The following is a 22456-nucleotide window of genomic DNA, read 5'->3' on the forward strand; positions in this document are numbered from 1 at the left end:
AGCCAAAGATGGAGAAGCTCTATACAGTCAACAAAAACAAGACCAGGAGCTGACTGTGGCTCAGATCATGAACTCCTTATTACCAAATTCAGACTGAAATTGAAGAAAGTAGGGAAAACCGCTAGACCATTCAGGTATGACCTAAATCAAATCCCTTATGATTATACAGTGGAAGTGAGAAATAGGTTTAAGGGCCTAGATCTGATAGATAGAGTGCCTGATGAACTATGGACTGAGGTTCGTGACATTGTACAGGAGACAGGGATCAAGACCATCTCCATGGAAAAGAAATGCAAAAAAGCAAAATGGTTGTCTGGGGAGGCCTTACAAATAGCTGTGAAAAAGAAGAGAGGTGAAAAGCAAAGGAGAAAAGGAAAGATATAAGCATCTGATTGCAGAGTTCCAAAGAATAGCAAGAAGAGATAAGAAAGCCTTCTTCAGCGATCAATGCAAAAAAATAGAGGAAAACAACAGCATGGGAAAGACTAGAGATCTCTTCAAGAAAATTAGAGATACCAAGGGAATATTTCATGCAAAGATGGGCTCGATAAAGGACCAAAATTGTATGGACCTAACAGAAGCAGAAGATATTAAGAAGAGGTGGCAAGAATACATGGAAGAACTGTACAAAAAAGATCTTCACAGCCCAGATAATCATGATGATGTGATCACTAATCTCGAGCCAGACATCTTGGAAAGTGAAGTCAAGTGGACCTTAGAAAGCATCACTACGAACAAAGCTAGTGGAGCTGTTGGAATTCCAGTTGAGCTGTTTCAAATCCTGAAAGATGACGCTGTGAAAGTGCTGCATTCAATATGCCAACAAATTTGGAAAACTCAGCAGTGGCCACAGGACTGGAAAGGTCAGTTTTCATTCCAATTCCAAAGAAAGGCAATGCCAAAGAATGCTCAAACTGCTGCACAATTGCACTCATCTCACACGCTAGTAAAGTAATGTTCAAAATTCTCCAAGCCAGGCTTCAGCAATACGTGAACCTTGAACTCCCTGATATTCAAGCTGGTTTTAGAAAAGGCAGAGGAACCAGAGATCAAATTGCCAACATCTGCTGGATCATGGAAAAAGCAAGAGGGTTCTAGAAAAACATCTATTTCTGCTTTATTGACTATGCCAAAGCCTTTGACTGTGTGGATCACAAGAAACTATGGAAAATTCTGAAAGAGATGAGAATACCAGACCACCTACCTGCCTCTTGAAAAATCTGTATGCAGGTCAGGAAGCAACAGTTCGAACTGGACATGGAACAACAGACTGGTTCCAAATAAGAAAAGGAGTACATAAAGGCTGTATATTGTCACCCTGCTTATATAACTTATATGCAGAGGACATCATGAGAAACGCTGGGCTGGATGAAGCACAAGCTGGAATCAAGATTGCTGGGAGAAATATCAATAACCTCAGATATGCAGATGACACCACCCTTATGGCAGAAAGTGAAGAGGAGCTGAAAGGCCTCTTGATGAAAGTGAAAGAGGAGAGTGAAAAAGTTGGCTTAAAGCTCAACATTCAGAAAACGAAGATCATGGCATCTGGTCCCATCACTTCATTGGAAATAGATGGGGAAACAGTGGAAACAGTGGCTGATTTTATTTTTTTGGGCTCCAAAATCACTGCAGATGGTGACTGCAGCCATGAAATTAAAAGACGCTTACTCCTTGGAAGAAAAGTTATGACCAACCTAGATAGCATATTCAAAAGCAGAGACATTACTTTGCCGACTAAGATCTGTCTAGTCAACGCTATGGTTTTTCCTGTGGTCATGTATGGATGTGAGAGTTGGACTGTGAAGAAGGCTTTGTGCTGAAGAATTGATGCTTTTGAACTGTGGTGTTGGGGAAGACTCTTGAGAGTCCCTTGGACTGCAAGGAGATCCAACCAGTCCATTCTGAAGGAGGTCAACCCTGGGTTTTCTTTGGAAGGAATGATGCTAAAGCTGAAGCTCCAGTACTTTGGCCACCTCATGCGAAGAGTTGACTCATTGGAAAAGACCCTGATGCTGGGAGGGATTGGGGGCAGGAGGAGAAGGGGACGACAGAGGATGAGATGGCTGGATGGCATCACGGACTCGATGGACGTGAGTCTGAGTGAACTCTGGAAGTTGGTGATGGGTTGGGAGGCCTGGTGTGATGTGATTCATGGGGTTGCAAAGAGTCAGACATGACTGAGCGACTGAACTGAATTGAAGCGTTAATTCTATTTATCATTTTATACATTTCACCTACTACTTATCTTATAACTAAAAGTTTGTACATTTTGACTACCTTCATTCATTTCCTCCTCCTACCACCCTCTGTCACTACCAAAATTCTGGTCTCTTTTTGTTTGCCTGTTTGCCTTTGAAGACTCTCTGACCTATGTTAGTTCCTGGTATACAACATAATGATTTGATATTTCTAAATTTTTCAAAATGATCATCATAATAAGTCAAGATACACCTGTCATTTTACAAAGATATTATATAACCATTGACTATATCCCCCACACTGTATATTGCATGCCTGCTGCTGCTGCTGCTAAGTCACTTCAGTCGTGTCCGACTCTGTGCGACCCCTTAGATGGCAGCCCGCCAGGCTCCCTCTTCCCTGGGATTCTCCAGGCAAGAACACTGGAGTGGGTTGCCATTTCCTTCTCCAGTGCCTGAAAGTGAAAAGTGAAAGTGAAGCCGCACGGTTGTGTCCAACCCTCAGCGACCCCATGGTCTGCAGCCCTCCAGGCTCCTCCGTCCACGGGAGTTTCCGGGCAAGAGTACTGGAGGGGGGTGCCATTGCCTTCTCTGATTGCATGCCTATGACTCATTTATTTTGCAGCTGGAAGTTTCTACCTGTTTATTTCCCTCACCTAATCCTTTCTTCCCCCAGCCTCCTCACCTCTGTCGACTATCTTTTCTCTGTATTTATGACTCTGTTTCTGCTTTGTTATGTTTGTTCATTTATTCTTCAAATTTCACATATAGCTGAAGTCTTGCAGTATTCGTCTTTCTCTGACTTATTTCACTTAACAGAATGCCCTTGAGGTCCATCCATGTTGTAGCTAACGGCTCAATTTCATTCTTTTTATGGTGAACAGTGTTCCGTTGTGTGTGTGTGTGTGTGTGTGTGTGTGTGTGTGTGTGTATACCACATCTTCTTTAGCCATTCATCTGTTGATGGGCGCTTAGGTTGCTTACATATATTGTCTGTTGTAAATAATGCTGCAATGAACATATGATGCAGTTACCCTTCTATTCCATTCCCCCCACTATGGAACTTGGCATTAGATAGTTTGTATTGTAACCTTTGTCAACTGTGGGCTATTTCCAGTAATTTCTTCTGGTTTTAAAAATTGTTGTAGATACTAAGTTCATATTCAGATAAAATACAAATGATCTCTGCTCTCTGATGTATCTGTTGAAGCCTTATCATTGAACATGTATGGCTTTAAAGTGGAAATTGAGGAAGTTTCCTAATTTCTATCAGCTGTGAGTCACTGAAGCATCTCAGGTCAGACAATTGTAGGCTTACTTATTACAGGTAGAAACTCTGTAATTAAGGCAACTCTGCTCAATATTTTGTAACAACCTAATTGGTAAAAGAATTTGAAGAATAGATACATGTATATGTATAACTGAATCACTTTGTTGTACACCTGAAGCTAACACATTGTTAATCACCTCTACTCCAATGTAAAATAAAGTTAAATAAAGAAGCATGTGATGTATATTGTGTTTGGGATATTATGCAAAATTACATTTGCTCATTCAGATGAAAGTTGGAACACTACAAATTCAGCTGATGAGTGTATTGAAGACAAAAGCTAGGAACCACAGCAAAACATTCTATTAGATAGACCTAGATTGTTTCTCCAGATGTTCTAATATTTATGTTGTGTTGCTAAATGAATATACATTGGAGTAATAGGTTGTTTGCAAAGCATGTTAACCCAAATTTAAATAAGATAATTGAGATGGTTAAATGAGTATGATATAAAATATATATTTGAAATGTAAGCATATTATAATCCTCCTAAATCTAAAGGCATGCTTCATTTAGGATACATTGCACTTAATTTTCTACATAGATGGAAAGGAATAATATCATAAATAGTTTTTAAATGCCCATAATCTAAAAACACTTTTACTTGACTTTGGAAAGTATTATGAGATTTCAATTTTGGTTTCAGATATATCCTCATATTTATATTCTTTTAAAGTCAGTATTAAATTTAGTTTAGATTCAGAGAACATTCACTAATTCATGGGAGAAGGTTTTGGTGTTTCCCTGAAATGAATTTTGTTCCAGCAGATCACCTTTTCAAAAACCGTAGGCATATTTTTTCCAGAGTGCCTATGTTTGTTTTTACCCTATGTAAAGTGAAAAGCTTCTATAGCAGACAAACCTGGGTTTATCAGTTAGTAGCTACATAACTCCAAGCAAATTTTGAAACACTTAAAAAAAAGAAAACCAGATCCTTTATCTAAAAATAGCAACAGTAATGTTGGCATTTCTGAGTTGTTGTAAGAAATGAATAAAATAAAGTGCTTGGCAGAAGTCCTAGTAAAGAGAGAAAGTGCTCAGAAATTCCAAGTAGAAGATTGTTAGGAGATGCTTGGCAGATGTCAGTTTCCTTTCCTTCCCCTCTTTTCTCTTTAACTCTGCTTATCTGAACTCTCTGGATTCTTTAAGACTCACTTTAATCCAGCCTCTTTTAAGGATGCTTTCTTGGTCAAGTTTTCAAATCTTTTTAAAATTTAAGCATTTAAAAATCCCATTGAATACAGGAGCAAATTGTGTGTGTGTTCACTCAGTTGTGTCTGATTCTTTGCAACCCCGTGGACTTCGGCCTGCCAGACTCCTCTGTCCACGGAATTTTCCAGGCAAGAATACCAGAGTGGGTTACCATTTCCTAGCAGCCATGAAATTAAAAGATGCTTACTCCTTGGAAGGAAAGTCATGACCAACCTAGACAGCATATTATAAAGCAGAGACATTACTTTGTCAACAAAGGTCCGTCTTGTCAAGGCTATGGTTTTTCCAGTAGTCGTGTATGGATGTGAAAGTTGGACTATAAAGAAAGCTGAGCGCTGAAGAATTGATGCTTTTGAACTGTGGTGTTGGAGAAGACTCTTGAGAGTCCCTTGGACTGCAAGGAGATCCAACCAGTCCATCTTAGAGGAGATCAGGCCTGGGTATTCATTGGAAGGACTGATGTTGAGGCTGAAACTCCAATAATTTGGCCACCTGATGCAAAGAGCTGACTCACTTGAAAAGACCCTGATACTGGGAAAGATTGAGGGCAGGTGGAGAAGGGGATGACAGAGGATGAGATGGTTGGCTGGCATCATGGACTCAATGGACATAGGTTTGGGTAGACTCCAGCAGTCCGTGAAGGACAGGGAGGCCTGGCCTGCTGTGGTTCATGGGATCGCAAAGAGTCAGACACAACTAAGCGACTGAACTAAACTCCAGAACAAACAGTAGAGAGTGTTTATAATGTAAGAGCGAGAGTCTTCTGCTTCCATAGGCTTCTTCTAGCTCTCAGCCTCACCATTCCGAGTGATAGCTAGTGCTCAAAATCCAAGTAGTAACGTTGTTGAACGGCAGCAGGACAGAGGATGGAGTAGAAAACAGGGCAAAGGACACAGTTTGCTTGTCTTAGAGCAGCAGCCTGGAAATGCTGCCTTTGACCTCTGTCTACAGCCCTTTGGTCAGAGTTTAGTCACATGGTCACAGCAACTGCAAGGAGGCTGGGAATTATTTTCATTATGGGAGATCATATGTCCAGCTAAATATTCAGTTATGTGGAAAGAAGGAAGCATGTATATTACAGCCAGAATTGGCCATCTGAAAGAGTTAGGCATCTTGGAATCCTTTCTTCCCAGATATCTATCTCTTTTCCCTCTCCAATGTCTTTTGATACATTTTTCAAATATCTTGCTCTCTTCCAGGACTCAGTTTAAAAAGATTTCCAAATCCTTCTATATGGTTCATTTTTGTAGGTCCTTTAGGGTCATAGAATGAACCCGCTAAAAGATATGAAAACTTAATTTTGCTTAAGTAAGCTACCTTTCAAAGAAAGCTTTGGTGCATTATTGTAATTTTTTTTTTGTACTGATGTCTGCTTTCCTCTCCCCTAGGGAAGAAACACACTGTGGTATCCTAAATGGGAGGGAAATCTGAAAGGAAGGGGACATATGTATATGTATGGCTGACTCATTTTGCTGTGCAGTCAAAGCTCACACAGGATCCCCAGGTGCTCAGTGGTAAAGAATCCGTCTGCCGGTGCAGGAGTTGCAGGAGGTGTGGATTCAATCCCTGGGTTGGGTAGCTCTCCTGGAAGAGGAAGTGGCAATCCACTCCAGTATTCTTGCTGGGAAAATTCTACAGACAGAGAAGCCTGGCGGGCTACAGTCTGTGGGGTCGCAAAGAGTTGGACATGACTGAGCAACCTAGTGCACTTACACAGAGTGGCTAATACCACATTGTAAAGCAACTGCATGCCAATAAAATTAATTAAAAATATACACTCTACTGTAAAAAAGAAAAGAACTCTATTGCCCTGCCGCTACTGGTTGGCCAATGTGACTTGCTTCATCCAACACAGTTTGAAATTAAGGTATTTCACTTTAGCAGAACCTTTATCAAAAACTTCACTTTACTCAACCACTCTCTTTTTTTCTCTGCAAATAGCTGCAGAAGGCACTGCTTTTTCAGCCTGTGTGCCAGACGATGACATGAAGCAGAGCTTCCTCCAGTTGCCCCTGGACACATAGCATGAGCAGAGAATAAACCTTCGTAGCTCTGAGATGCTCAGATCTTGGGTGCGTTTATGGCCACAGCAGGTGGCACTGGTGGTAAATAATCTGCTTGCCAATGCAGAAGAAGAGACCTGAGATCAAGTCCTGAGTCGGGAAGATCCCCTGGAGTAGTAACGGCACCCCACTTCAGTAGTCTTGCCTGGAAAATTCCACAGGCAGAGGAGTCTGGCAGGCTACTGTCCATGGGGCCAAAAGGAGTTGGACATGACTAAGCAGACACACACACACATGCTCTTATTTATCCCAATGGGTACAGTTATTATGCTAAAATTTTTTATCTAGTTTTCTTTTTATGTCAGTCATCTCCACTCCCACCTAAGAAAGAGTAAGGAGGTAAGGCAAGAAGGGAATGATAGGAAAAGCAAAGCCTGTTCTGCCACATTAAGACTGTAATGTCACCAGATGCCTATTTTACATCTAATTTCCAAAATATACTTGACATTTTATTTTAGCATTTCCAGTCATACAGAAGCAAAATGTTAAGTAAGGTGATTATGGTCGCCTGAAATGTCCCCTAAATGAATCTATTTATGTCTAATTTACTATTGAGAGTACCTATCTGTCCAGGATCAATGACAAATTAATGTCTTTAATAAAAAAAAATTAGCGCATTTCTTAATTGTGCTTTTACTTATGTATTTAGCACTTCAGTTAATGATATATTTGATTGAGAGACTTTGTCTTTAATATAGCCATTAGTATATAAGGTAATGGGGTTATTAGTAAGTAAAAGTTGTATTTCACAAATGAATGAGAACTTTCCAAGTTGTACAATTTCATACCGGGAAGTTTGGTTTACCAGAACTTGTGTATCCAGCTTCAGGGTTCAGGCAGTTTGGAGCTTGGCCATCTCTGCCACTACTCTGTGGCTTCTTCAGGGTTTGTTAGCCGTAGGCCGTGAACTCTGGGCATGGGATTATGGTGGGGCTTCAAAACATCTGTCAACAATGCAGAAGACCCAGGTTTGATCCCTGGGTTGGGAAGATCCCTGGAGAAGGAAATGGCAGCCCAGTTCAGTTCTGTTCAGTCGCTCAGTCGTGTCCAACTCTTTGCGACCCCATGAATCGCAGCACGCCAGGCTTCCCTGTCCATCACCAACTCCTGGAGTTCACTCAGATTCATGTCCATCGAGTTGGTGATGCCATCCAGCCATGTCATCCTCTGTCGTCCCCTTCTCCTCCTGCCCCCAACCCCTCCCAGCATCAGAGTCTTTTCCAATGAGTCAACTCTTCGCATGAGGTGGCCAAAGTACTGGAGTTTCAGCTTTAGCATCATTCCTTCCAAAGAACACCCAGGGTGGATCTCGTTCAGAATGGACTGGTTGGATCGCCATGCAGTCCAAGGGACTCTCAAGAGTCTTCTCCAACACCACAGTTCAAAAGCATCAATTCTTCGGTGCTCAGCCTTCTTCACAGTCCAACTCTCACATCCATACATGAGCAGAGGAAAAACCATAGCCTTGACTAGACGGACCTTAGTCAGCAAAGTAATGTCTCTGCTTAAGTACTATTGCCTGGAAAATTCCATGGATGGAGTAGCTTGGTAGGCTACAGTCCATGGGGTCGCAAAGAGTTGGACATGACTGAGCAACTCCAATTTCCACTTTCACATTTTGTAGCTCTCTTCAAAACTCACTGCACAAATATTTCTCAAACATCCATATAACTTATAAATTGTCAGTCTCTTTCCCCAGCCCTCATCTCTGCCTATGGTTAACTCCAAACTTTAGGTGAGGCACAGAATCCCTTCACACCAAAGAAGATTTAAATGTCAATAGTAAAAGAAGAAAAGAAGAGAAGCGAAAAGCAAAGGAAAGAAAAGATATAAGGAAAAGAAAAGGAAAGATATAAGCATCTGAATGCAGAGTTCCAAAGAATAGCAAGGAGAGATAACAAAGCCTTCCTCAGTGATCAGTGCAAAAAATAGAGGAAAACAATAGAATGGGGAAGACTAGAGATCTCTTCAAGAAAATTAGAGATACCAAGGGAACATTTCATTGCAAAGACGGACTCAATAAAACAGAAATGGTATGGACCTAACAGAAGCAGAAGATATTAAAAAGAGGTGGCAAGAATACACAGAAGAACTGTACAAAAAAGATCTTCACGACCTAGATAATCACGATGGTGTGATCAGTCACCTAGAGCAAGACATCCTGGAATCTGAAGTCAAGTGGGCCTTAGGAACCATCATTACAAACAAAGCTAGTGGAGGTGATGGAATTCCAGTTGAGTTATTTCAAATCCTCAAAGTAGATGCTGTGAAAGTGCTACACTCAATATGCCAGCAAATTTGGAAAACTCAGCAGTGGCCACAGGACTGGAAAAGGTCAGTTTTCATTCCAATCCCAAAGAAAGACAATGCCAAAGAATGCTCAAACTACCACACAATTGCACTCATCTCACACTCTAGCAAAGTAATGCTCAAAATTCTCCAAGCCAGGCTTCAGCAATACATGAACCATGAACTTCCTTCCAGCTGTTCGAGCTGGTTTTAGAAAATGCAGAGAAACCAGAGATCAAATTGCCAATGTCCGATGGATCATCAAAAAAGCAAGAGAGTTCCAGAAAAACATCTATTTCTGCTTTATTAACTACGCCAAAGCCTTTGACTGTGTGGATCACAATAAACTGGAAAATTCTGAAAGGGATGGGAATAACCACCTGACCTGCCTCTTGAGAAACCTATACGCAGCTCAGGAAGCAACAGTTAGAACTGGACATGGAACAACAGACTGGTTCCAAATAGGAAAAGGAGGACATCAAGGCTGTTTATTGTCACCCTGCTTATTTAACTTATATGCAGAGTACATCATGAGAAACGTTGGGCTGGAGGAAGCACAAGCTGGAATCAAGAGTGCTGGGAGAAATATCAATAACCTCAGATATGCAGATGACACCACCCTTATGGCAGAAAGTGGAGAGGAACTAAAAAGCCTCTTGATGCAAGTGAAAGTGGAGAGCGAAAAAGTTGGCTTAAAGCTCAACATTCAGAAAATTAAGATCATGGCGTCCGGTCCCATCACCTCATGGCAGATAGATGTAGAAACAGTGGAAACAGTGGCTCACTTAATTTTTTTGGGCTCTAAAATCACTGCAGATGGTGATTGCAGCCATGAAATTAAAAGGCACTTACTCCTTGGAAGGAAAGTTATGACCAACCTAAACAGCATATTAAAAAGCAGAGACATTACTTTGCCAACAAAGGTCCATCTAGTCAAGGCTATTGTTTTTCCAGTACTCATGTATGGATGTGAGAGTTGAACTATAAAGAAAGCTGAGCACCAAAATTGATGGTTTTCAAGTGGTGTTGGAGAAGACTCTTGAGAGTCCCTTGGACTGCAAGGAGATCCAACCAGTCCATTCTAAAGGAGATCAGTCCTGAGTGTTCATTGGAAGGACTGATGTTGAAGCTGAAACTCTAATACTTTGGCCACCTGATGTGAAGAGCTGACTCACTGGAAAAGACTCTGATGCTGGGAAAGATTGAAGGCAGGAGGAGAAGGAGATGACAGAGGATGAGATGATTGGATCTCATCCATCCATTGATGGCATCACCGACTCAATGGACATGAGTTTGGATAAACTCTGGGAGTTGGTGATGGACAGGGAGGCCTGGTGTGCTGTGATTCATGGGGTCTCAAAGAGTCAGACACGACTGAGTGAGTGAACTGAACTGAACTGAACTGAACTGAGGAGCCTTGTGTAAAGAAGCTAAGAATTGGTTTGGGGAGTAGATGTGCTGACAGTTTGCTATAGAACTAGCAGAGTAATGCATGCAGTCATACTAAGTTGCTTCAGTCATGCCCAACCCTTTGCTATCCTATGAACTGTAGCCCACCAGGCTCCTCTGTCCATGGGATTCTCTAGGCAAGAATACTGGAGTGGGTTTCCATGCCCTCCACCAGGGTACCTTCCTGACCCAGGGAGCAAACCTGCGTCTCCTGTATTGCAGGTGGACTCTTAACTGCTGATCCACCATGGAAGCCCAGCAGCATAATAGTTTGATGGAATATACCTAGTATGTTTATTAATACCATTCCGTCTCTAACATCCAGGATAGTACTCGGCACATAGAAGCTACTCAGTGAGTCTTTGCTGAGGGAAAGCATGATCGCTCTTTTCGAGCTCAGAACCAAGACTTCCAGGTGATGCTTGGCCTTCTGATTCTCTCCTCAGTAAAGAGATGGGCTTCCCAGGTGGCGTTAGTGGTAAGAACCTGCCTGCCAATGCAGGAGATGTAAGAGATGCTGGTTTGATCCCTGGGTCTGGAAGATCCCTTGGAGGAGGAAATGGCAACCCACTCTAGTATTCTTGACTGGGAAATCCCATGGACAGAGGGGCCTGGTGGACTACAGTCCATAGGGTCGCAAAGAGCTGGACATGATTGAAGTGACTTAGCACACCAGAAAGATGTATTTTTCGTATTTCTGTCAATATAAACTCTTAACATTACAAGGTGTCTCTGGGAAATAATTAAGTGTGCTTTTAAAACAATGACATCAGTACATCCAGAAGAGGTTCGACCTTCAGTTTCCTCACCCTGGGAAGTTCAATGACATTGCCATTGCTCAAAGCACTTAATGAATCCCCCTTCTGTCCCAGCAGGTAATCCCTCTGCAGGGCTGGTGTGTTTATATTACAAGTTTTACCAGGTACTGGCTGCTGTGCCTGGATAACATGAAGTCTGGAGCCTGCAGTGCCCCTTCTGTTCATCTGACTCCTACCCTGAGGCAGTGATGGTTGGTAGACACAATCATTGTTGATGGGCCTAATTTCTCCCAGTGTCTAGTTGATTGTCTAGTGGTAACATATGCAAACAAATATACTGAGTTTCTCAGGTTCCATAGTATCAACTCTCTCTAAGAAGTGCCTTGTTTGTCCTGTTAGGGTGTATTGGGCACTAAGGAAGCCACTTGAGCACTAGGGGGAAATTGATTCATTTTAACTGAAACTTTTGTAGTTTTTTTTTTTTTTTAATAAGATTAAAATTTTGTGCTGGCTTTCAGTGACTACATGAGCTAGATAATCATGGTGTAGGGGTAAAAAGCATGGGCCCTGGGGTCAGACTGGCCGGATTCAAATCCCAATTTGCTGGTCATGTGGCCTTGAGCAAGTAACATTTTCTCTGTATCTCAGTTTCATTATCTGGAAATGGGAAGGGTGATAGTGTCTACCTTATAGGGTTTTTTAAAATTTGAAAAGATGCTCAACATCATTCATTATTAGAGAAATGCAAATCAGAACCACAATGAGGTACCATTTCATGCCAGTCAGAATGGCTGAGATCCAAAAGTCTAAAAGCAATAAATGCTGGAGAGGGTGTGGAGAAAAGGGAACCCTCTTACACTGTTGGTGGGAATGCAAACTAGTTCAGCCACTATGGAGAACTGTGTGGAGATTCCTTAAAAACTGGAACTAGAACTGCCATATGACCCAGCAATCCCACTGCTAGGCATACACACCGAGGAAACCAGAATTGAAAGAGACACGTGTACCCCAATGTTCATCACAGCACTGTTTATAATAGCCAGGATGTGGAAGCAACCTAGATGTCCATCAGCAGATGAATGGATAAGAGAGCTGTGGTACATATACACAATGGAGTATTACTCAGCCATCAAAAAGAATACATTTGAATCAGTTCTAATGAGGTGGATGAAACTGGAGCCTATTATACAGAGTGAAGTAAGCCAGAAAGAAAAATACCAATACAGTATACTAATGCATATATATATATATATATATATATATATATATATATATATATGGAATTTAGAAAGATGGTAACAATAACCCTGTATGTGAGACAGCAAAGAGACACAGATGTATAGAACAGTCTCTTGGACTCTGTGGGAGAGGGTGAGGGTGGGATGATTTGGGAGAATGGCATTGAAACATGTATATTATCATATGTGAAGTGAATCACCAGTCCAGGTTCAATGCATGATACAGGGTGCTTGGGGCTGGTGTACTTGGATGACCCAGAGGGATGGGATGGGGAGAGAGGTGGGAGGGGGGTTCAAGATGGGGAACACATGTACACCCGTGGTGGATTCATGTCAATGTATGGCAAAACCAATACAATATTGTAAAGTAATTAGCCTACAAAAAAAAAAAAAAAAGACATGATGACAGAATACGTGAGAGAGACTTTTGGGGTCTGAACATTTTCTCTTTCTTATTCTATGTCAATGAATTAAACAGATATGTTTGACTTATGAAAGATCAGCAAAATATATATGCTATGTACTTTTCTTGCTATATATATTTCGACAAAAATTGAAAAAAATAATCTTAACCTTAGAGTCAGGAGATTTCTTCCATAAGATCTTTCTCTTTGCCTCAGTAGAGTTTCTTGCTCTTTGGCAGGTAAATAAATGGAAAACCTCAAGTTATTTAATTGGTAAATTGATCATGTATGGATGTGAGAGTTGGATTGTGAAGAAAGCTGAGCGCCGAAGAATTGTGGTGCTGGAGAAGACTATTGAGAGTCCCTTGGACTGCAGGGAGATCCAACCAGTCCATCCTAAAGGAGATCAGTCCTGGGTGTTTATTGGAAGGACTGATGTTGAAACTGAAACTCCAATACTTTGGCCACCTCATGCGAAGAGTTGACTCATTGGAAAAGACTCTGATGCTGAGAGGGATTGGAGGCAGGAGGAGAAGGGGACGACAGAGGATGAGATGGCTGGATGGCATCATCAACTCGATGGACATGAGTTTGAGTGAACTCTGGGAGTTGGTGACGGACAGGGAGGCCTGGCGTGCTGCGATTCATGGGGTCGCAAAGAGTCGGACACGACTGAGCAACTGAACTGAACTGATTTACATAAAATGTATTTACATTTTAAGATATATTTTAGGCTTGTTGTCCCAAAAGGATTGACTGCTCTTTGAACTAATCGAAACTTCGGTTCTGCAAAGTTATTTGTATAGGTGTGTTCTAAGCTCAAATTTAAACATTAGGCTTGACGGCAGCTATGCCTGTTGTGAATGAATATTAAAGATCTTGAGGTACTTTGTGAAAAGATATTTTGCTTCAGTGATTTGGACCAAAACTTTAACTGTTGGGCAGAGGAGAAATTGATTCTTTCCTGGGGAGATGGTGTTTGTATGATTATACTGGGGCCAGATAGAGACTAGGTTAAGGCCCCTGGGCCTCTTTGCTCTCCTTCAAGTATCTATCAAATATGATTTAAGGTGCATTGGACCTATAACAAGGTAGTCAAAAGTTATGTGTTTGTTGGGGAAAAATTGGATGCAGGATAAATAGGACAGAGAGAATCTTCTAGGACTGAAAATATTTAAGATACTTTTTACATGGAGTTGGTCAACTTTGCTAATTTTAGGAAATGAAACTGAGATGGATTTCAGAGCACCTGTAGCTTTAGTGCATTTTATTTCTTAGGATAAGTATCTACTAAATAAATTAATACCACTAGCCCATTCAGACAAAAAGAAATGTGAGAACAAAGAATGTAGTGAGAACAAAAATCAGTCTGTAGACAAAACAAGCTGATCAATTAACTCTTCACTCAGCTTTTGGTTCTGTTACAATGATTAAGCCTTAAAATCACATTGCTTAATACATGCTCTTCAAAATGATCTTAATTAAACACAGATGCACATTTTGCAGTTTAGGTTATGTGTCTCCCTTCAATTCCACTGATTATGCCAAAGAAAACAAACCACCTCTAAAAATCCAAACCTTGTACTAAATAGTTTATGTTCTTTAAATGTCTCCTATTCCACGATCTTGCAAGTTAATTATGGAAGAACAATGTATTTAGAGAAGGTCTCTTATGCTCAGTAGTATCATAATTACTTAGAATTACTAATTATTAATGACCTGTATTATAAAGTACTTTTCACAATACTGTTTACCTTTTTAACCCTTTGCTTTACAGTTCTGAAAAATTATGGCTCTCCTGGTAGGTGGGGTAGGTCTTGGATATGTGATAGATTAGAACCTCATGGACTAATAATACCCTTCTGACTGACTGGCACAAATTCACCCAGGAATATAGTGGTAATATCTCTGGGTTTCTGTAAAGGGGGTAGTTGTACCAATCTACTTTATGAGACTGTTGGGAGAGATAAATTGTTAAAATCAAGCATAATGACAACAATATGTATGAATCAATCCCTTGAGGCACTGGAGTTTAAATGCATCTACAAATCAGGTACATAACTGGTTATCCAGCAATGTAACCAAAGAAAGCAAATGTCTACTTGAATTAAAGATAATGAGAATAACATATACAATAGACAAACATACCAATCAGGTAGGTAGGATTGCTTTCCTGTATTTGGAAAGGTTAGTAGGAAATGTTAAGTATGTAATTGAATGTATTATGGCAGAAATGAGGTATATAATGCTATTATAATTGATTACAAACTATCCATAGGTAGAAATATGTAAAGTCATCCACATGTGGCTTTTCAATCTGTCTCAGAAAGCTTTATGATAATTTATTAAGAGAAAAAGCTCTGGTCATTACTTGTTAATAATGCATTTGAAATGTTTTCCTTAAGTATTTTCCCACTTTATGTCTGTTAAAGTGAATACAGCTGATGAAAATACATCTGAGAAAAATGTGCATGAGGTCTTGCGGGAACAATTAACAGTGACTCCAGGCTTATACGCTAAAGATTTGAAACTGTGGCTCAGTTATGAGAAAAGCCCCAAATTTTATAAATATTTTCTTCCCAATAGATCTTTTAAGTAAACAAAAGAGAATTTGGAAAGAGCTGTGTAGTTCAAATATTCCTTCCTTAACTCCACGTTTGGAAAATGAATACAATATTCCTGTCCTTGTCTTAGGACAAGAATAAGGTCCCAATCTACTTAATGGCTGGCAAATAACTTTTCTATAGAAATAAGAAATCTGCAAAATCCAGAGAAGAGCCTTCCTCAAAAATTGAGGATATCCTGCTACTGACTCTGATGCCCAGCAGTATTATTTCTTAGTGCAAAGTGAAACCATTTACAGAGCAGGTTAGTTCAGTCCATCACAGAGGGTGCTGGCTGGTCATGTTAGAATGATCTTGTGGAGACCTCATGACAACCTTTCCTGTTTTCCATGTGACTGTTGATACTGCAGAGTCACAAAGAGTTGGACAGGACTTAGCATTGAACAGCAACAACAAATAGATACTATAAGCAAGACGTGTGGGCAAGAAATTGTGCATGAATGAGTAAAATCTAGCAAAAGCAGAGAACAATATTGTTTTGTAGGTTTTAGTGTATTGATCTTACACTAAATCTTACACTTTAAAATTATTCTTAAATATTTTCTATTTTTGTGCTGTTGTAAATGATATTTTAAAAGTTTTAACTTCTGATTATTCTAATAGTATTCAGAAATGCAAATCATTTTATACTCTGATCTTGTATCTTTCAATCTTGCTATATTCACTTATAGTTCAAGTAGCTTTTTGGTAAATTTTGTAGAAATTTCTTAGTAGATAATTAACCTTGTTATTTGGTAAACAAATACTACTTCCTTTCCAATCTGGATGCCATTTATTTATGTATGCCATTTGTTTTATGTGTGTGTGTGTGTGTATTTGCCTAAGAGTGCTCTCTGGAACCTTCACTACAATGCTTAATGGAAATGGATATTCTTTTTTCTAATCTTTACTAGGATTTGAGCTGTAGATTTTAAAAATAGATACCCTTTAGTTGTCGTTCTTGTTTAGTTGCTAAATCACATCCAACTCTTTGTCACCCCATGGACTGCAGCACACTAGGTTTCCCTGTCCTTCACCAATTCCCAGAGTTTGCTCAAATTCATGTCCATTGAGTTGGTGATGCCATCCCACCATCTCATCTTCTGTTGTCCCCTTCTCCTCCTGCTTTCAGTCTTCCCCAGCATCAGGATCTTTACCAGTGAGTTGGCTCTTTGCATCAGGTGGCCAAAGTATTGAAGCTTTAGCGTCAGTCCTTCCAATGACTATCAAGGGTTGACTTCCTTTAGGATTGACTGGTTGATCTTGAAGTCTAAGGAATTCTCAAGAGTCTTCTCCAGCACCACAATTCAAAAGCATCAGTTCTTCAACGTTTAGACTTCTTTATGGTTCAGGTCTCACATCTGTACATGACTACTGGCAAAACCATAGCTTTGACTATATGGACCTTTATTGGCAAAGTGATGTCATTGCATTTTAATATTTTGTCTAGGTTTGTCATAGGTTTTCTTCCAAGGAGCAGGCATCTTTTAATTTCATGGCTACAGTCGCCATCCATATTGATTTTGGAACCCAAGAAAGTAAAATCTGTCACTGTTTTCATTTTTTCCCCATCTATTTTCCATGAAGTGATGGAACCAAATGCCATGATCTTAGTTTTCTGAATGTTGAGTTTTAAGCCAGCTTTTGCACTCTACTTTTCCACCATCATCAAGAGGCTCTTTAGTTCCTCTTTGCTTTCTGCCATTAGGGTGATATCATCTGTGTATTAGATTGAGGAATTTCCCTTCTATTCCCAGTTTGCTGAGAGTTTTTATTTTTTAATCAGGAATGGATGTTGGATTTTGTCATTGCTTTTTATGCATCTATTGACATGATCATAAATGTTTTTCTTTTTTAGGTGGTCGATATGGTTAATCATATTAATTAATTTTTGAATGTTAAACCAATTTTGCATCCTTGGGATAAGTCTCACTTGGTAATGATATATTATCCTTTTACTGTATTTCCTAGGAATGTATACATCCATGTTTATGAGGAATATTGGACTGTAGTTTTCTTTTATTGTAGAGTCTTTTTCTGGTTTTGATACCAGGGTAAAATTAGCCTCATGGAATTAACCAGAAAGTATTCCCTATTTAATTTTTTAGAAGAGTTTGTGTAGAATTAGTATTGTTTCTTCATTAACTGTTTGGTAGTAGCATTCTTCAGTGAAGCTGTGTGGGCCAGGAGTGGTTTTTTTAAGTGAAAAAAGAAATTTTTTTTTTTTTTTTTTGCTATGAATTTAGTTTCTTCAGTTGATTAAGGGCTGCTTAAGATACCTTCTTTTACTGGAGTAAGCTCTTAAAGTTTAAAACTTTCAAGCAACTTGCCCATTTAATCTAAGTTTGTCAAAATTTTTGTCCTACAGTTACTCATGTTACTCCTTTATTTTCCTTTTAATATATGCAGAATTTATAGTAATATCCTCTCTCTCATTCTTGATATCAGTAATTTTTTTTCCTGATCAGTTTGGCTAGAGGTTTACCAATTTTATTGATATTCTCAAATAATAAAGTTTTTGGCTTCATAGATTTTCTCTTTGTTGTTCTGTTTTGATTTCATTGATTCTATCTTTACCTTTGCTGTTTCTTTTTTTTTCTGGTCAGTTTGTGTTTAATTTTTTCCCAGTTTCTATGATAGAAGTTGGGGTCATTGATTTGAAAATATTTTTCCTAACATAGGCATTTTGACTCCTCAAATTTTGCTTTAGCCATAACCCATGAATGTTAATATATTGTATTTTCATTGTCACTTAACTTTAAATGACATCTTGATTTTTTTTTGAGCTATGGTTTATGTAGAAGTTTGTCATTAACTTTCCAAATATGTGGAGATTTCCCATACATATTCTCTTATTTATTTTTAATTGATTTCTACTATGGTCAGAGAAAATCCTTTGTAAGATTTAAAAGCTTTTAAATGTATTGAGACTTGCTTTATGGCCTAGAAAGTAGTCTATCTTGGTACATGCTCTGTGTGTCCTAGAAAAGTACGTAAGGGGAGAGTAAAATCTCTAACCAAAATTGTAGATTTACCTATTTCTTCTTGAAGTTTTATCAGTTTTTCCTTCGTGCATTTTGAAGATTCATTATTTGGTGCTTAAACCTTTGGGGTTTTCTGTAATGAATTGACCTTTTTATTATTATGAAATGACCCTCTTATTCCTGATAACAGTATTTGCTTTGAAATTTACTTTAATAATAATATCACAGCAATTTCAGCTTTCTTTTGATTAGTGTTAGTGAAGTCTGTTTTTATTTATCATTTTAGTTCTAACCAATTGGTGTCTATATTTAAAGTACATTTCTTGTAGACAGCATACAGTTGGGTCTTGTTTATTTTTTAATGCAATCTGACAATCTCTGCCTTTTAATTGCAGTGTTTATTTTTTTTTTTTATTTTTTATTTTTTTTATTTTTTAGTTTTTTATTTTTAAATTTTAAAATCTTTAATTCTTACATGCATTCCCAAACATGAACCCCCCTCCCATCTCCCTCCCCATAACATCTTTCTGGGTCATCCCCATGAACCAGCCCCAAGCATGCTGCGTCCTGCGTCAGACATAGACTGGCGATTCAATTCAAATGATAGTATACATGTTAGAATGTCATTCTCTCAAATCATCCCACCCTCTCCCTCTCCCTCTGAGTCCAAAAGTCCGTTATACACATCTGTGTCTCTTTCCCTGTCTTGCATACAGGGTCGTCATTGCCATCTTCCTAAATTCCATATATACGTGTTAGTATACTGTATTGGTGTTTTTCTTTCTGGCTTACTTCACTCTGTATAATCGGCCCCAGTTTCATCCATCTCATCAGAACTGATTCAAATGAATTCTTTTAACGGCTGAGTAATACTCCATTGTGTATATGTACCACAGCTTTCTTATCCATTCATCTGCTGATGGACATCTAGGTTGTTTCCATGTCCTGGCTATTATAAACAGTGCTGCGATGAACATTGGGGTACATGTGTCTCTTTCAATTCTGGTTTCCTCGTGTGTATTCCCAGAAGTGGGATTGCTGGGTCATAAGGTAGTTCTATTTGCAATTTTTAAGGAATCTCACACTGTTTTCCATAGTGGCTGTACTAGTTTGCATTCCCACCAACAGTGTAGGAGGGTTCCTTTTCCACACCCTCCAGCATTTATTGCTTGCAGATTTTTGAATCGCAGCCATTCTGACTGGTGTGAAGTGGTACCTCATTGTGGTTTTGATTTGCATTTCTCTAATAATGAGTGATGTTGAGCATCTTTTCATGTGTTTGTTAGCCATCCGTATGTCTTCTTTGGAGAAATGTCTATTTAGTTCTTTGGCCCATTTTTGATTGGGTCGTTTATTTTCTGGAGTTGAGCTGCAGAAGTTGCTTGTATATTTTTGAGATTAGTTGTTTGTCAGTTGCTTCATTTGCTATTATTTTCTCCCATTCAGAAGGCTGTCTTTTCACCTTGCTTATATTTTCCTTTGTTGTGCAGAAGCTTTTAATTTTAATTAGATCCCATTTGTTTATTTTGCTTTTATTTCCAGAATTCTGAGGTGGATCATAGAGGATCCTGCTGTGATTTATGTCTGAGAGTGTTTTGCCTATGTTCTCCTCTAGGAGTTTTATAGTTTCTGATCTTACATTTAGATCTTTAATCCATTTTGAGTTTATTTTTGTGTGCGGTGTTAGAAAGTGATCTAGTTTCATTCTTTTACAAGTGGTTGACCAGTTTTCCCAGCACCACTTGTTAAAGAGATTGTCTTTACTCCATTGTATATTCTTGCCTCCTTTGTCAAAGATAAGGTGTCCATATGTGTGGATTTATCTCTGGGCTTTCTATTTTGTTCCATTGATCTATATGTCTGTCTTTGTGCCAGTACCATACTGTCTTGATGACCGTGGCTTTGTAGTAGAGCCTGAAGTCAGGCAAGTTGATTCCTCCAGTTCCATTCTTCTTTCTCAAGATTGCTTTGGCTATTCGAGGTTTTTGTATTTCCATACAAATCTTGAAATTATTTGTTCTAGTTCTGTGAAAATGTGGCTGGTAGCTTGATAGGGATTGCATTGAATTTGTAAATTGCTTTGGGTAGTATACTCATTTTCACTATATTGATTCTTCCAATCCATGAACATGGTATATTTCTCCATCTATTAGTGTCCTCTTTGATTTCTTTCATCAGTGTTTTATAGTTTTCTATATATAGGTCTTTAGTTTCTTTAGGTAGATATATTCCTAAGTATTTTATTCTTTTCGTTGCAATGGTGAATGGAATTGTTTCCTTAATTTCTTTTCTACTTTCTCATTATTCGTGTATAGGAATGCAAGGGATTTCTGTGTGTTGATTTTATATCCTGCAACTTTACTATATTCATTGATGATCTCTAGTAATTTTCTGGTGGAGTCTTTAGGGTTTTCCATGTAGAGGATCATGTCATCTGCAAACAGTGAGAGTTTTACTTCTTCTTTCCAATTTGGATTCCTTTTATTTCTTTTTCTGCTCTGATTGCTGTGGCCAAACTTCCACAACTATGTTGAATAGTAGCGGTGAAAGTGGACACCTTGTCTTGTTCCTGACTTTAGGGAAATGCTTTCAATTTTTCACCATTGAGGATAATGTTTGCTGTGGGTTTGTCATAGATAGCTTTTATTATGTTGAGGTATGTTCCTTCTATTCCTGCTTTCTGGAGAGTTTTTATCATAAATGGATGTTGAATTTTGTCAAAGGCCTTCTCTGCATCTATTGAGATAATCATATGGGTTTTATTTTTCAATTTGTTAATGTGGTGAATTACATTGATTGATTTGTGGATATTGAAGAATCCTTGCATCCCTGGGATAAAGCCCACTTGGTCATGGTGTATGATCTTTTAATGTGTTGTTGGATTCTGATTGCTAGAAAAACTGCTTACATATAATATGATTGTTGAATTGGTTGGTTTTTATTTTTTATTTTTAAAATTTTAATTGGAGGCTAATTCAGAGAAGGCAATGGCAACCCACTCTAGTACTCTTGCCTGGAGGACGGAGGAGCCTGGTAGGCTGCAGTCCATGGGTCGCTGTGAGTTGGACACAACTGAGTGACTTCACTTTCACTTTTCACTTTCATGCATTGGAGAAGGAAATGGCAACCCACTCCAGTGTTCTTGCCTGGAGAATCCCAGAGATGGGGGAGCCTGGTAGGCTGCTATCTATGGGGTCGCATAGAGTTGTACACGACTGAAGCAACTTAGCAGCAGCAGCAGCAGGAGGCTAATTACTTTACAATATTGTGGTGGTTTTTTGCCATACCTTCACTTGAATCAGCCATGGGTGTACATGTATTCCCCATCCTGACCCTCCCTCCTACATCCCTCTCCATCCCATCCCTCAGGGTCATCCCAGTGCACCAGCCCTGAGCACCCTGCCTCATGGCATCAAACCTGGACTGGTGATCTATTTCACCTATGATGTTTAATGCTATTCTCTCAAATCATCTCACCCTCTCCTTCTCTCATAGAGTCCAAAAGTCTGTTCTTTACATCTGTGTCTCTTTTGCTGTCTCTCATATAGGGTCATCATTACCATCTTTCTAAATTCCATATATATGCATTAATATACTATATTGGTGTTTTTCTTTCTGACTTACTTTGCTCTGTATAATAGGCTCCAGTTTCATCCATCTCATTAGAACTGATTAAAATGCATTCTTTTTAATAGATGAGTAATATTCCATGCTGTATATGTACCACAGCTTTCTTATCCATTCGTCTGCCAATGGATACCTAGGTTGCTTCCATGTCCTGGCTATTGTAAACAGTGCTGTGATGAACATTGGGGTACATGTTGTCTCTTTCAATTCTAGTTTCCTTAGTGTGTATGCCCAGAAGTGGGATTGCTGGGTCATATGGCAGTTCTATTTCCAATTTTTAAGGAATCTCCACAGTGTT

Source organism: Ovis aries, chromosome 2 (genome assembly GCF_016772045.2).
Source record: "Ovis aries strain OAR_USU_Benz2616 breed Rambouillet chromosome 2, ARS-UI_Ramb_v3.0, whole genome shotgun sequence".
In the NCBI taxonomy this organism is placed as follows: domain Eukaryota; kingdom Metazoa; phylum Chordata; class Mammalia; order Artiodactyla; family Bovidae; genus Ovis; species Ovis aries.